Source organism: Gorilla gorilla, chromosome 10 (genome assembly GCF_029281585.2).
Source record: "Gorilla gorilla gorilla isolate KB3781 chromosome 10, NHGRI_mGorGor1-v2.1_pri, whole genome shotgun sequence".
NCBI classification, from domain to species: domain Eukaryota; kingdom Metazoa; phylum Chordata; class Mammalia; order Primates; family Hominidae; genus Gorilla; species Gorilla gorilla.
The window spans coordinates 131,878,359-131,891,430 of NC_073234.2; the positions used below are offsets into that span (position 1 = coordinate 131,878,359).

The 13,072-nt window shown below is 47.0% G+C and overlaps 1 long non-coding RNA gene across 1 annotated transcript; it reads left to right on the forward strand.

The window, feature by feature from the left end:
* The first annotated feature begins 4,085 nt into the window (after nucleotides 1-4,085).
* Nucleotides 4,086-12,659, forward strand: LOC129525870 (uncharacterized). The gene is made up of 3 exons (XR_008670400.1): nucleotides 4,086-4,317; nucleotides 9,808-9,992; nucleotides 10,096-12,659. It is a non-coding gene; the product is annotated as an uncharacterized lncRNA (long non-coding RNA).
* The last annotated feature ends 413 nt before the right edge of the window (nucleotides 12,660-13,072 follow it).

The following is a 13,072-nucleotide window of genomic DNA, read 5'->3' on the forward strand; positions in this document are numbered from 1 at the left end:
ATTTTTTTTATGGAGATGGAGTTTCACTCTTGTTGCCCAGGCTGGAGTGCAGTGATGCAATCTCGGCTCACAGCAACCTCCGCCTCCCGGGTTCAAGCAATTCTCCTGCCTCAGCCTCCTGAGTAGCTGGGATTACAGGCATGTGCCACCACACCAGGCTAATTTTTGTACTATTAGTAGAGACGGCGTTTCACCATGTTGGCCAGGCTGCGCTTGAGCTCCTGACCTCAGGTGATCCACCCACCTCAGCCTCCCAAAGTGCTGGGATTACAGGCATGAGCCACCATGCCTGGCTTTTTTTTTTTTTTTTAATACTACATATATAGCTGTATACACATACAGGTCTATCAATGTATGCGTTATCGAACACGAGGGGTTCGGTCTAAGCCCTGTTGTTTGCTGCACAGAAAGCCAATCACTGAGACAATGAGTATTGCCAAGGAAGAAGCCTTTAATCGGGTGCTGCAGCTGAGGAGATGGGAGCTCAGTCTCAAATCCATCTCCTTGACCAACTAAAATCAGGGGTTTATATAGCAGGGAAGAAATGTAACCATGTGTGGGAAAACAGGTGTAAGGAAGAGGAGGTCAACAGGAAGCAGGTGGTCAGTTAGGCCATCATGTCTTGTGAGGGGACTGACATCTCATTGTCCAAATGCAGTGACCTGGTAAGTTTTAGCTCCTTGATACTATCTGGGAGGCCTGATGACTGGTTTCCTGAGAAAGGAACTCTGGTAAGACAATTGTAACTTTCTCAAGTTTTAAGGCTAGGAGGATCGGTTTCTATGCTTATTCAAAGAAACCATAAACATCAGTTCTATAGGACAATTGAGTGAGTTTCATATGGACCAAGTTCTGACAGACTCACACTAAACAGTTAATAGTGGTTATCCCTGTGAAGGATTGGAGGAAAAATATAAGCACTTTCTCTCTTATATTCCACACTTTTTAAACAGTTTGCATGCACGAATGTAATACTTGGCTGATTTTTTTTTTTTTTTGAAAAAACAAACAAAAAGAACGATGGAAAGATGTGCACACGGAGTCTTTCTGGGCAGAGGGGTTATGGGTGATTTTTTTAGTTTCTTGTGGCTCATCAGGATTTTTCTGCTTTTTCTACAATGAACATGTGTTAACTGTGCTATTTTAAAACATTTTTAATTGTAAGAGGAATAATAGTAACAGAAACATGTACAAAGGCATTTAAATAGAGACAGCTAAGCAAAGTATAGAACATCGCTCTCTAGCTTTAAGAGTTCTGTGATCTAATGGGGTTCTGTCTCTCCATCTCTCTTGTCCCTAACACACGCCTACACACGCACACTCTACAAGACAGGACATAGGCAGTAAGTGTTTCTGGAGGTCAAAGGATGAAGGGAGCTGTGTACAATGGGCGGCAGGGAAGGGGGACCGTGTCCTAGGGGCTGCGCTAGTTAGCACTGCCTTGTAGAAACAGGCAGGCTTTAATAGACAGAAACCCTCCAGTAATTGAAATGCTATTATCTGTGCTGGTGGCATCCTGCTCTGGGGATTAATGACCCTTGTTATCAATTAATTCTTCTTGGATTCCAAGCTAGATATTGGCTTTCACGACTTAAGTGGCTTTCTATCATGTTTATCCTTCACGGACACGGAAATCTTTCTGTACATCTCAACAGAAAAAATAAGCTGTGCACCCCACCCTTCTCCCAGATTAAGACCACAAACAAAGGTGAGGACACTCTCCCTGATGTGAAAACACAGTTCCATCCACCCCTACCGCCACTGGCTAGTCCTTGATAGCAGAGAAATGAACTCCAGTGATGGTTTCGTGGGTGTACACTTATCCCCAAATTCATCGAGATGTATACATCAAATGGGTACAGCTTTTTATAAGTCAATCATCCCTCAATAAACCGGCTAGGGAAAAAAAGAGGCTGGGCGCAGTGGCTCACACCTGTAATCCCAGCACATTGGGAGGCCGAGGCGGGTGAATCACTTGAGGTCAAGAGTTCGAGACCAGCCTAGCCAACATGCTAAAACCCTGTCTCTACTAAAAATACAAAATTAGACGGGTGTGGTGGCATGTGCCTGTAATCCCAGCTACTTGGGAGGCTGAGGCAGGAGAATCACTTGCACTTGGGAGGCAGAGGTTGCAGTGAGCCGAGATCACCCTATTGCACTCCAGCCTGGGCAAAAGGAGTATAACTCCATCTCAAACAAGCAAACAAAAAATGAAAAAGAGAGAGAGAGAGAGAAAGAAGAAGGAAGGAAGGAAGGAAGCAAGGAAGGAAGGAAGGGCTCTTTGAATCCTTCTCCTCTCTAGGTTTGCATGTTTGCTTTCCGATGCGTGTCTTTATCATGGGCAAACTGTATCACCTCATTCCATCCTTAAATAAACTCCAGGAGGTGACTATGTATTGTCACCATTACACAGATGGGAAAACTGAGACTCTGTTGGCCAGAGAGATTGAGTTCAAGGCCGGGAATAGTTTACTGTGTCTGCCTCATCACAGCTTTGAACTGACGAGGTCAAGGATTTGGATTATGTTCTCTCTGTGCTGATGAGCTTCTGGGTCTCTTTGTGGTAACTACATCCCGCCCCACTTAACCTAGGGCAGACACAATGGCTTTCTGTCTTTGCAGATCAGATCAGAACATGTCTACACTGGCACACTTCCTGCCTTCCTCTTGCCACCCTGAACAGGGGCTGAGCTTGAATGTAGGCTCTGGAATCTAGAATAGAATGCGTTGAAGACTACTGCCTCTGGGCTCACAGGCAGGTGCAGGAGACAGACCCTCCAACACACAAGTTCAGTACAGCATGGGAAGTGCAATGGTAGAGGAGACATGGCCAGGAGCTGGGACAGGTGGAGAGAAGCTTCCTGAGGAGATGATGTGCAAGCTGAATCCTGATAAACAAACAGAGGTTCGCTGGCCAGATGGCCGGGCTGGGTGGCTCACACTTGTAATCCCAGCACCTTGAATCACTTGTGGTGGGTGGATCACTTAAGGTCAGGAGTTTGAGACCAGCCTGGTCAACATGGTGAAACCCTATCTCTACTAAAAGCACAAAAATGAGCTGCGCATGGTGGTGCACTCCTGTAATCCCAGCTACTTGGGAGGCTGAGGCAGGAGAATCACTTGAACCCAGGAGGCAGAGGTTGCAGTGAGCTGAGATCGGGTCACTGCACGCCAGCCTGGCCGACAGAGCGAGACTCCATCCCACCCTCCGCCCCCACGCCCAGAAAAAAGAAAAAAAAACAAAGCTCACCGGCCAGGAAAGGAGGGAGAAAGGGGATACCAGGAAGATGGAACAGAAGAACAAAACAGTGCATCATCCTGGGCATTGTTTATGTGCTGGCCACAGAGCTATTTGTCTTGTATCTTCTTGTGTGGCAGTCACCCTGTCCTATAAGGCAGGCACCAGTTTATCCTCATTTAACGCAACTTGGCCAGGGATGGGTAGCTGTTAGGGTAAAGGCTAGCAACTGGACCTAGGTCTGTCCGGCTTGAGAGTGAGGGGCCTGACTCTTGCACACTTCTACCTTCCACTGAGCAGTGGTTCTCACCTGAGGGTGTTTTGGCCCCCAAGGGACATGCGGCAATGTCTGGATTTTTTTGTTACAATGTGAGGAGGGGGCAAGGCACAGTGGCTCACACCTGTAATCCCAGCACTTTGGGAGGCTGAGAAGGATGGATCACCTGAGGTCAGGAGTTCAAGACCAGCCTGGCCAACATGGCAAAACCCTGTCTCTACTAAAAATAATAAAAAAAATAGCTGGGCATGGTGGCATGTGCCTGTAGTCCCAGCTACTTGGGAGGCTGAGGCAGAAGGAATTGCTTGAACCTGGGAGGGGGAGGTTGCAGTGAGCTGAGATAGAGCCCCTGCACTCCAGCCTGGGCGACAGAGTGAGACTCCATCCCACCCCCTGACCCCCCCCCCAAAAAAAAATGTGGGGAGGGAGATGCTACTGGCATTTAGTGGGTGGAGGCTGGGGATGCTGCTCAACACGCTGCAATGCACAGGGCACCCTCCCCACTGCAAAGAATGAGCCAGCCCCAAACGTCAGCAGTGCCGAGGCTGAGAATCTACAGTGCTGGAGATCCGTCAAATGCCCTATGCTGGGCACCTTATGGGACGCCAGGAAGGACGATACCGGAAATGAGCTATGGAGACAGGGCCACGCAAGGTCAAAGTGAGCCTTGAGCTGTAGCTTGGGGCCGGCCTGAAGACTTGAAGGGTTTGGGGCAGGGCAGACCTGTACCTTAGGACCAGCGCGGTGGCGCTGTAGGTGACGACGTCTCGGAGGAGGTCAGCACCGCCCTCCAAATGTCCAGGTGAGACTCTTGAGCGGGCGGATGCAGAGGAAAAAGAGCGGAGGGGAGGGAGAAGCAGCTCCTCTGAGCAGCCGGTGGGTCGGAGTGGCGTGTCCCACTATGAAGGATGGTACGTTAAACCCTCCAAATGAGAGTAGCGACCTGATTAGAGATGGAACTGACGGGGTCCCATTGGGATGCGCGCAGATTAGCACGGTTATTCAAGCAGCTTCAGCGAGCTGCGGAGGAAGCCAGGCAGCCCGAGGGACACCTGGCCTGTGGGTGTTGATATTCCCCGAGCCTCCCCTTAGTCTCCGCGGGGTCCCCCATCCCTTCACCCCCACTCCCGCAGGCCCCCATTCATGTGTCCTGCTCTTCTTCGAATCCCTTCCACTTGGTCAATATCCTCCTGCAGAGTGAGGCTAGGGATGGGGCTGGGGAAGCCGACTCAGACCCAGCCCTCCCGCAGGTGAAAGCTCCTCTCTGGTCCTGCGCCCCAGCACTGAGCGGGACTTTTCTCCACTGCCGGCCCTGCAAGAGGGGTTCTTGCAGGAAGGGTTCTCACAGGGACCAACTTCTGCGGGAGCGGGTAGAATTTGTTTGTGCTGAGGATCCAGATGGAGTCGTTTAGGCTGAGCTGAATCCTTTTGCTTAATTCTGAAGACAGGAGGCTCTGGAAATGGACCCCTGAGGATTCTCCACCCCAGGTTAGGCCACTGGTTGACTCATTCCAAAAAACTAAAGTACGTGGGGTGCGGTGGCTCACGCCTGTAATCCTAGCACTTCGGGAGGCTGAGACAGGAGGATCTCTTGAGGCTGGGAGCTCAAGACCAGCCTGGGCAACACACCAAGACCTTGTCTCTACAAAAATTAAAAAAAAAAAAAAAAAAGCTGAGCCTGGTGGTGTGTGCCTGTAGTGCTAGCTAGTCAGGAGGCTGAGGCAGGAGGATCACTTGAGCCCAGGAGTTCAAGTTTACAGTGAGCCATGATTGTGCCACTGCTCTCTAGCCTGGGTGACAGCACAAGACCCTGCCTCAATTTAAAAAAAAAGCCTGTGAGTCCTGAGACATGCTGTAAATACAGATGAAGCTTCATTCACTTGCCCGCTGCTCACCTCCTGCTGTGCGGCCTCGTTCCTAACGGGCCACCAATACCAGTCCATGGCTGGGGGTTTGGGGACCCCTGCTATAGATTTCTCAATTCTGGACTCTCGCATGAATGGCATCATACCATATGTAGTCTTTTCTGACTAATTTCTTTCATTAACATAATGTTTTTGAGGTTCATTCATGTTGTAGCAAGTGTCAGTACTTCCTTCTATGGCCAAATAACATTCCACTGTGCGGATATGTCACATTTTGTTTATACATTCATCTATTCATGGACATTTGGGTTTTGTCCACTTTTTGGCTATTATGAATAGTGCTGCTATGAGCATTCGGGTACAAGTCTTTATGTGGACATATATTTTCATTTCTCTTGGAGTATTTGCTGTTTTTATTGTTTTCTTTTATTCCTGGTCATGTTTTATTTATTTCAAGATTTCAAATAACAGAACATGAAATGGTTAATGGTTATACACAGAGAAGGCACGAGTTTAACTGAGCCTTAAGAAATACTGCTCTATGTGATAAAGTGCCTTGATAAAGTGGACAGGAACCCTCCTGAATGGCAATGATCATGTCTGATATTTCTTTTGGATCTATAGCAATTGCTCAGCGAGTGCTGGCTGAGTGACCTGAATGCCTAAATCAATTCAGATTCTACAAATGTTTACTGAGCTGAGTCTTTTCCCCGTGCCTGGGTACATTTATCCTGCAAGGCATAGAAGATCGTATGGCACAAATATTCATTCCCATTTTACAGATGGGGAAACCGAGTGAGGAGCGAAGGCCACAGCCCTGTGGCTTTGAGGAGTACTGGAAAATTGAACTGTGAGAAGTCATCAGTTGTACAGGTGTAGCAATGCACTTTGTATTCCGTTGGCTTCCCCATGGGAATTGGAAGCCGGGGGAGGGGGGGCGGGGTGGGGGTCTGCTTTAAGCAGGAAAATCTGGGTTGTCCCAACAGATACACGATCTGGTGTTACTCATTTTACAAAATTTCTTTATTGCACAAAATAACTGAAGATCACGGTCCTTGCTGGGTTCCCGGGAGGCCGGTGCTTTTCAGTGCTGCCGGCTGCAGAGTGCATCACTTCACACGCCAGCTGGGCTTCTGGCGGAGTTGTAAGTCAAAGTTTTGTAAATTAGATCATATTTTAGGGAAGAGATAAAAGAATAAGACTCTGAATCTTTGAGAAGGATCTGTGTGTGTGGCGATAATCAGAACCGGATTTATGATTCCTGTAAAGACGAAAATCAGAGATAAATGTCGACGACGCCAGGAATCCCGTGATAATTAATTAAGAGCCTATGTGTGTAACAGGCACTGTCCTAGCTTTCAAGATTTTTTTTTCATTTAAATCTTGCACAAGCAGAAACATTGACCACAAAAATTGTGTTTGAGGTAGGTGTTATTGATCGCCAGCTTAAGAGTTGGGGAAACTGAGGCTGGGGGATATTAAGTAACTTGCCCAAGGTCACAAGAACTAAGAGGTAGAGTTCGAATTCCAACCAGACCCATACTTGTTTTTTTGTTTTGTTTTGTTTTTGTTTTCTTTGGAAGCACTGGTTCTTTCCAGGAGACAGTCCATGGTTATGTGTCAACTCAGAGGTCAAACTGCTTGGCTGGAGCCCCAGCTTCATCCCTTACTCTCTGTGCATCTGTTTCCTGGGCTGTAAAATGAACTGCAAAAGGCCTACCCTAAAACATGGCCGTGAAGTTCAATTTATTTAAAGCGCCTGGCACACAGCAAGTGCTTAATAAGTGCTAGCAATCATCAAGCTGAACTGCTCTTGTAATGAAAGGATCCTTTCGTTAAATAAATTAAATAAATTGAACTTCACAGCTCTGTTTTAGGGTAGGGCTTTTGCGGTTCATTTTACAGCATTTATCAAGCACCTATAGTTCACAGCATAGCCCAATGCCCCAACATCATTCTACGCTAGGATTATAATTGGATCATCCCTATTCCATAGTCGCTTACTCACCGTGGGACTTTAGCAAACTGCTTAACCTCTCTGAGCCACAGTTTTGGTAAAAAGAGGCAATAAGCCAGGCGCGGTGGCTCATGCCTGTAATCCCAGCACTTTGGGAGGCCGAGGCGGGCGGATCATGAGGTCAGGAGATCGAGACCATCCTGGCTAACACGGTGAAACCCCGTCTCTACTAAAAATACAGAAAAATTAGCTGCGCGTGGTGGCGGGCGCCTGTAGTCCCAGCTACTCAGGAGGCTGAGGCAGGAGAATGGCGTGAACCCAGGAAGCGGAGCTTGCAGTGAGCCAAGATTGCGCCACTGCACTCCAGTCTGGGCGACAAAGGGAGTCCATCTCAAAAAAAAAAAGGCAATAGCACTCACTCCCAAAAGGGCCATGGTGATGATTCAGTGAGCTACACAAGGTCAAGTGACTTAAATTAGGAATCACTCAGATGGCAGTCCTTATTATTATCATTATTATTGTTATTTGAGATGGGATCTCGCTGTTCATCCAGGCTGGAGTGCAGTTGTGCAATGATGGCTTACTGCAACCTTAAACTCCTGGGCTCAAGTCATCCTCTCACCTTGGCCTCCCAAGTAGCTGGGACTATAGGCATGCACTGTCAAACCCAGCTAATTTTTAAAAAAATTTTTATAGAGATGGGGGCTTGCTATATTGCACAGGCTGGTCTTCAACTCCTGGGTTCAAGTGATCTTCCCATCTCGGCCTCTCAAAGCTCTGAGATTACAAGGGTGAGCCACAGTGCCCAGCCAGGTCTTCAACTCCTGGGTTCAAGTGATCTTCCCATCTCGGCCTCCCAAAGCTCTGAGATTACAAGGGTGAGCCACAGTGCCCAGCCAGCCCTTGTTATGATTACATGCTAGGAACTTTACACATGCCCTTTCCAGTGAATCTCACCACAATTCTAGGTTTTAGCTTTAAGAGGAGAAGGCTGAGGTCAGAGAGGTCAGTAACTCTCCAGGTGCCACCAATGGTCTGGGGTGGAGCAGGGCTTAGTGCTCAGGCCCATCAGGCATTGAACGTGCCCTGAAGGTTATCTATAGAACAGCCATTCCTGGCCAGACGCGGTGGCTCACACCTGTAATCCCAGCACTTTGGGAGGCCGAGGCGGGTGGATTATGAGGTCAGGAGATTGAGACCATCCTGGCTAACATGGTGAAACCCCATCTGTACTAAAAATACAAAAAATTAGCTGGGTGTGGTGGTGCGTGCCTGTAGTCCCGGCTACTCGGGAGGCTGAGGCAAATACAGAGAATTAGCTGGATGTGGTGGTGCGTGCCTGTAGTCCCAGATATTCGGGAGGCTGAGGCAGGAGAATGGTGTGAACCCGGGAGGCAGAGCTTGCAGTGAGCCGAGATTGCACCACTGCACTCCAGCCTGGGTGACAGAGCAAGACTCCATCTCAAAAAAAAAAAACAAAAAAAAACAAAACAGAACAGCCATTCTTCTCTACCCTTGCCCCCTGATTTTATTTGGATATACACCATCCCATGTGTAGAGAAGGAGACTTATCCCTACTCCCAGAGGAACATGTGAATGTGAGTGTTCTGGGAATGAGATTCCAAGAGGACAATAGACGTGCAAGAAATTTACTGAGATGCCTGTGAAGGATAAGAGAAAGAGAGCAGGAGTGGTCAGGGAAAATCTTTAGGGTGTGATATGGGTCTGACACCTGGGAAAAGAGAGGGGGAAGGAAGGAGGACTGGGTTGGAAGAGGCTCAGGCTGCAGCCCAGCTCTGAGAAAGTCTCAGCCAGGCTGATGGGGAGTTAGAGTCCCACACTGGGCAGAAGTGCCCAGTTCTAGACATGGTGGCTCACGCCTGTAATCCCAGCACTTTGGGAGGCCAAGGCGGGTGAATCACTTGAGGCCAGGAGTTTGCAACCAGCCTGGCCAACATGGTGAAACCCCGTCTCTACTGAAAATACGAAAATTAGCCAGGCATATTGGCACATGCCTGTAGCCTCAGCTACAGATGGCAAGATGGCACCACTGCACTCCAGCCTGAGTGACAGAGTGAGACTCTGTCTCAAAAAAAAAAAAAAAAAGAAGAAGAAGAAGAAAAAGAAGTGCCAGCTCTAGAACCCCCACTATACAGTTCCTGTCTGGGAGCAGCCTGGGGAGAGCAAAGTCTCTGCATGGAGCAGATCCGGTGGTGCAGCACCCATAGGCTGTCAGATACCTACCCTCCCCACAGCAGTTTCTCTTGAAGGGAGATCTGAGCGGTGCAGCTCCATGGCCACCACAGGTACATGTCCTTAGGCCAAGTCAATCAAAGCAATTTCACTGCCCTTGGTAGCGCCTGGTTTGGGCAGAGTAGATGATGCCCCTGGATCAATGAGACATACGGGAAGTCTACTGAGGGGTTTGTGGGAAAGGTGTTTTTCATCTACCTCTCACCTCTCAATGCAGCTGTATGAGGATATGGTGTCTGGAGCTGTGGCAGCCACCTTGAGATCATGAAGTGACAAGCATGAAGGCAAAAGCCAATACGCTCAAGGTAGAGTAGGGAGATGGAAAGAACATGGAGCCTTGATGACATCAGTGTGTCCCTGAATTAACCACCCTGGAATATCCTCCCTCAAGAAACTTGTCAGGTGAGATCACAGGTCTCTTATTGCTTAAATTATCTACTGCTATGTAACAAAATACCCCCAAACTTAACAGCTTCCTGACAACAAACATTTATATCTTACACAGTTTCCAGGAACCAGGAATCCAGAAGCAGCTTACCTGGAAGGTTCTGGCTCAAGGTCTTTCATGAGGTTGCAGTCAAGATGCTGGGCAGCATGGCAGGTATCTGAAGGCTTGACTGGGGCTGGCAGATCCTTTCCCAAGATGGCACACTCACGTGGCTGTTGGCCAGAGGCCTCAGTTCCTCACCATGTGGACCTCTTTATAGAGCAGCTTGAGTGTCCTTACAATATGGCAGCTGGCTTTTTCCAGAATGAAAGTGACTCAAAAGTGAGAGAAAGGAAGAGGCTACATGCTCTATATGACCTAGTCTCTGAAATCACACACTGTCTCTTCTATCTTATTCTGTTTGTTAGAAGCAAGTCACATAGCTCAAGGGGAGATAAATTAAGCTCCATCTTTTAAAGGGAAGCACATTGGCCTAGTGTGGTGGCTCACACCTCTAATCCCAGCACTTTAGGAGGTCACAGGGGGAGGATCACTTGAGCCCAGGAGTTCGGGACAAGTCTGGACAACACAGTGAGACTCTGCTTCTATGAAAAATATAAAAATTAGCCAGGCATGGTGGCAGGCACCTATAGTTCCAGCTACGCACCTGTAGTCCTCAGTCCCACGCTGAGGTAGGAGGATCTCTTGAGCCCAGGAGTTCTAGACCAGTCTGGGCAATATAGTGAGATCCCATCTCTGCAAATACATTAAAAAAATTAGCCAAGTGGGGTGGCATGCACCTGTAGTCCCAGCTACTCAGGAGGCTGAGGTGGGAGGACCCCTTAAGTCCAGGAGTTCAAGGCTGCGGTGAGCTATGATTGCACCACTGCCTGGGCAATAGAGTGAGACTCTCTCAAAAAATAAAACAAAGGGAGCTGTATCAATGAATTTTTGGATTTAAAACCACCATAGCTACTTTCAGCTGTGCCCTCTTTATTTATAGAGATCCTCAAAGCCGATATTCTTTACATCACACATCACTGCCAGGCCGGGCAGGGAAAAATTGTGTGCTCAGGAGATTACAACAGACCCAATAATCCTCAGAAGACTTTTCAACTGAGAAATCCTCCAGTTCCAAAAGATTCTTGCAGAATAAGTCTGCTTAAAGGTATATATGCCTGTATAAACATGCCCTACCTAAAAATAAACTTAGATGTAATCATCCATTAGGAAATACCAAAAATACACAAAAAGGGATAAAGAATAATTTTAAAACTCCTTTGACCCACTACCTCGCTTAAGAAATAAAATAATACCCACGTGATGGAAACTCTAGATCTTCATATACTCTGATCATATTGTTCTTCTCACCTGCAGTGGGAACCACGACCCATATTTGGATGTTTTTCATTCCCACAAGTTTTTTTTGTTGTTTTTTTTTTTGAGACAGCGCCTCTCTCTGTCACCCAGGCTGGAGGGCAGTGGTGCGATCTCAGCTTACTGCAACCACTGCCTCCTGGGTTCAAGTGATTCTCCTGCCTCAGTCTCCTGAGTAGCTGGGATTACAGGCACCCACCACTACGCCCAGTTAATTTTTTGTATTTTTTTTAGTAGAGACACAGTTTCTCCATGTTGGCCAGGCTGGTCTCAAACTCCTGAGCTCAAGTGATCAGCCTGCCCAAGTGCTGGGATTACAGGCATGAGCCACCGCTCCTGGCCCCACTACTTTCTTTAACTGTGCCTGGTATAGACCTGTGCAATGTCTGGTATCATTTTGCATGTTTCTAAGCTTTGTGGAAATGAGGGCATACTGAACGTATTCTTCTGACACTTGATTTTTTTTCTCTACACTATGTATGTAAGCTTCAACCACGCAAGGAGATGGAAAAATGGAAATCTCATACATTGCTGATGGGAAGGTAAAATGGTGCAGCTGCTTCAGAAAACAGTCTGGCAGTTTCTCAAAAAGTAACAGAGAATTGCTGTATAACCCATCCACTCCTAGGTATATACTTGAGAGAAATAAAACATATGTCCATATAAAAGCCTGTACGTGAATGTTCCCAGCAGTGTTATTTATATTTTTTGTTTTCTTTAAATACCCTGCTGGATGCCAGAGTGTTATTTATAATAGTTTTAAAAAGTGGAAACAACTCAAATGTCCATCAGTTGATAAGTGGATAAAATGTGGCATATCCATACAGTGGAATATTATTTGGTCGGAAAATGGAACGAAGTACTGAAACATGCTACAACAAGGATGAACCTTGGAATTGTGCTAAGTGAACAAAGCCAGGCCCAAAAGACCACATAGTATACAATTCCATTTATGTGAAATATTCAGAATAGGGCAAATCCATAGAGACAGAAAGTAGATTAGCGGTTGCCTGGGGCTGGGGGTAGGGAGGATTGGAGAGTGACTGCTCAGTGAGTACAAGGTTTATTTTGGGGATGGTGATAATATTCTGGAATTAGATCATGGTGATGGTTGCACAACTTTGCGACTATACTAAAAACCACAGCATTGTACACTTTTAAAAGTCAATTTTATGACATATACATTCTATCTCAATAAAAACAGATTCAACCACAGTATTCATCTGTTCTCACACTGCTAATACAGACATACCCGAGACTGGGTAATTTATAAAGAAAAAGAGGTTTAATGGACTCACAGTTCCACATGGCTGAGGAATCATGGCAAAAGGTGAACTAGAAGCAAAGGCACGTCTTACATGGTAGCAGACAAGAGAACATAAGTAGGGGAACTCCCCTTTATAAAACCATCAGATCTCATGAGACTTATTCACTATCATGAGAACGGCACGGGAAAGACCCACCCCCATGAATCAATTACCTCCCACCAGGTCCCTCCCATGACACGTGGGGATTATGGGAGCTACAATTCAAGATGAAATTTGGGTGGGGCCACAGCCAAACCATACCAACTGTGTTAACACAGAGGCTTGATCATCCATTTTCACTACCGTATAGCAATCCCTTAGTATGACCATTATACATCTATCCATTCTCCCATTAATAGGCATCAGTATCG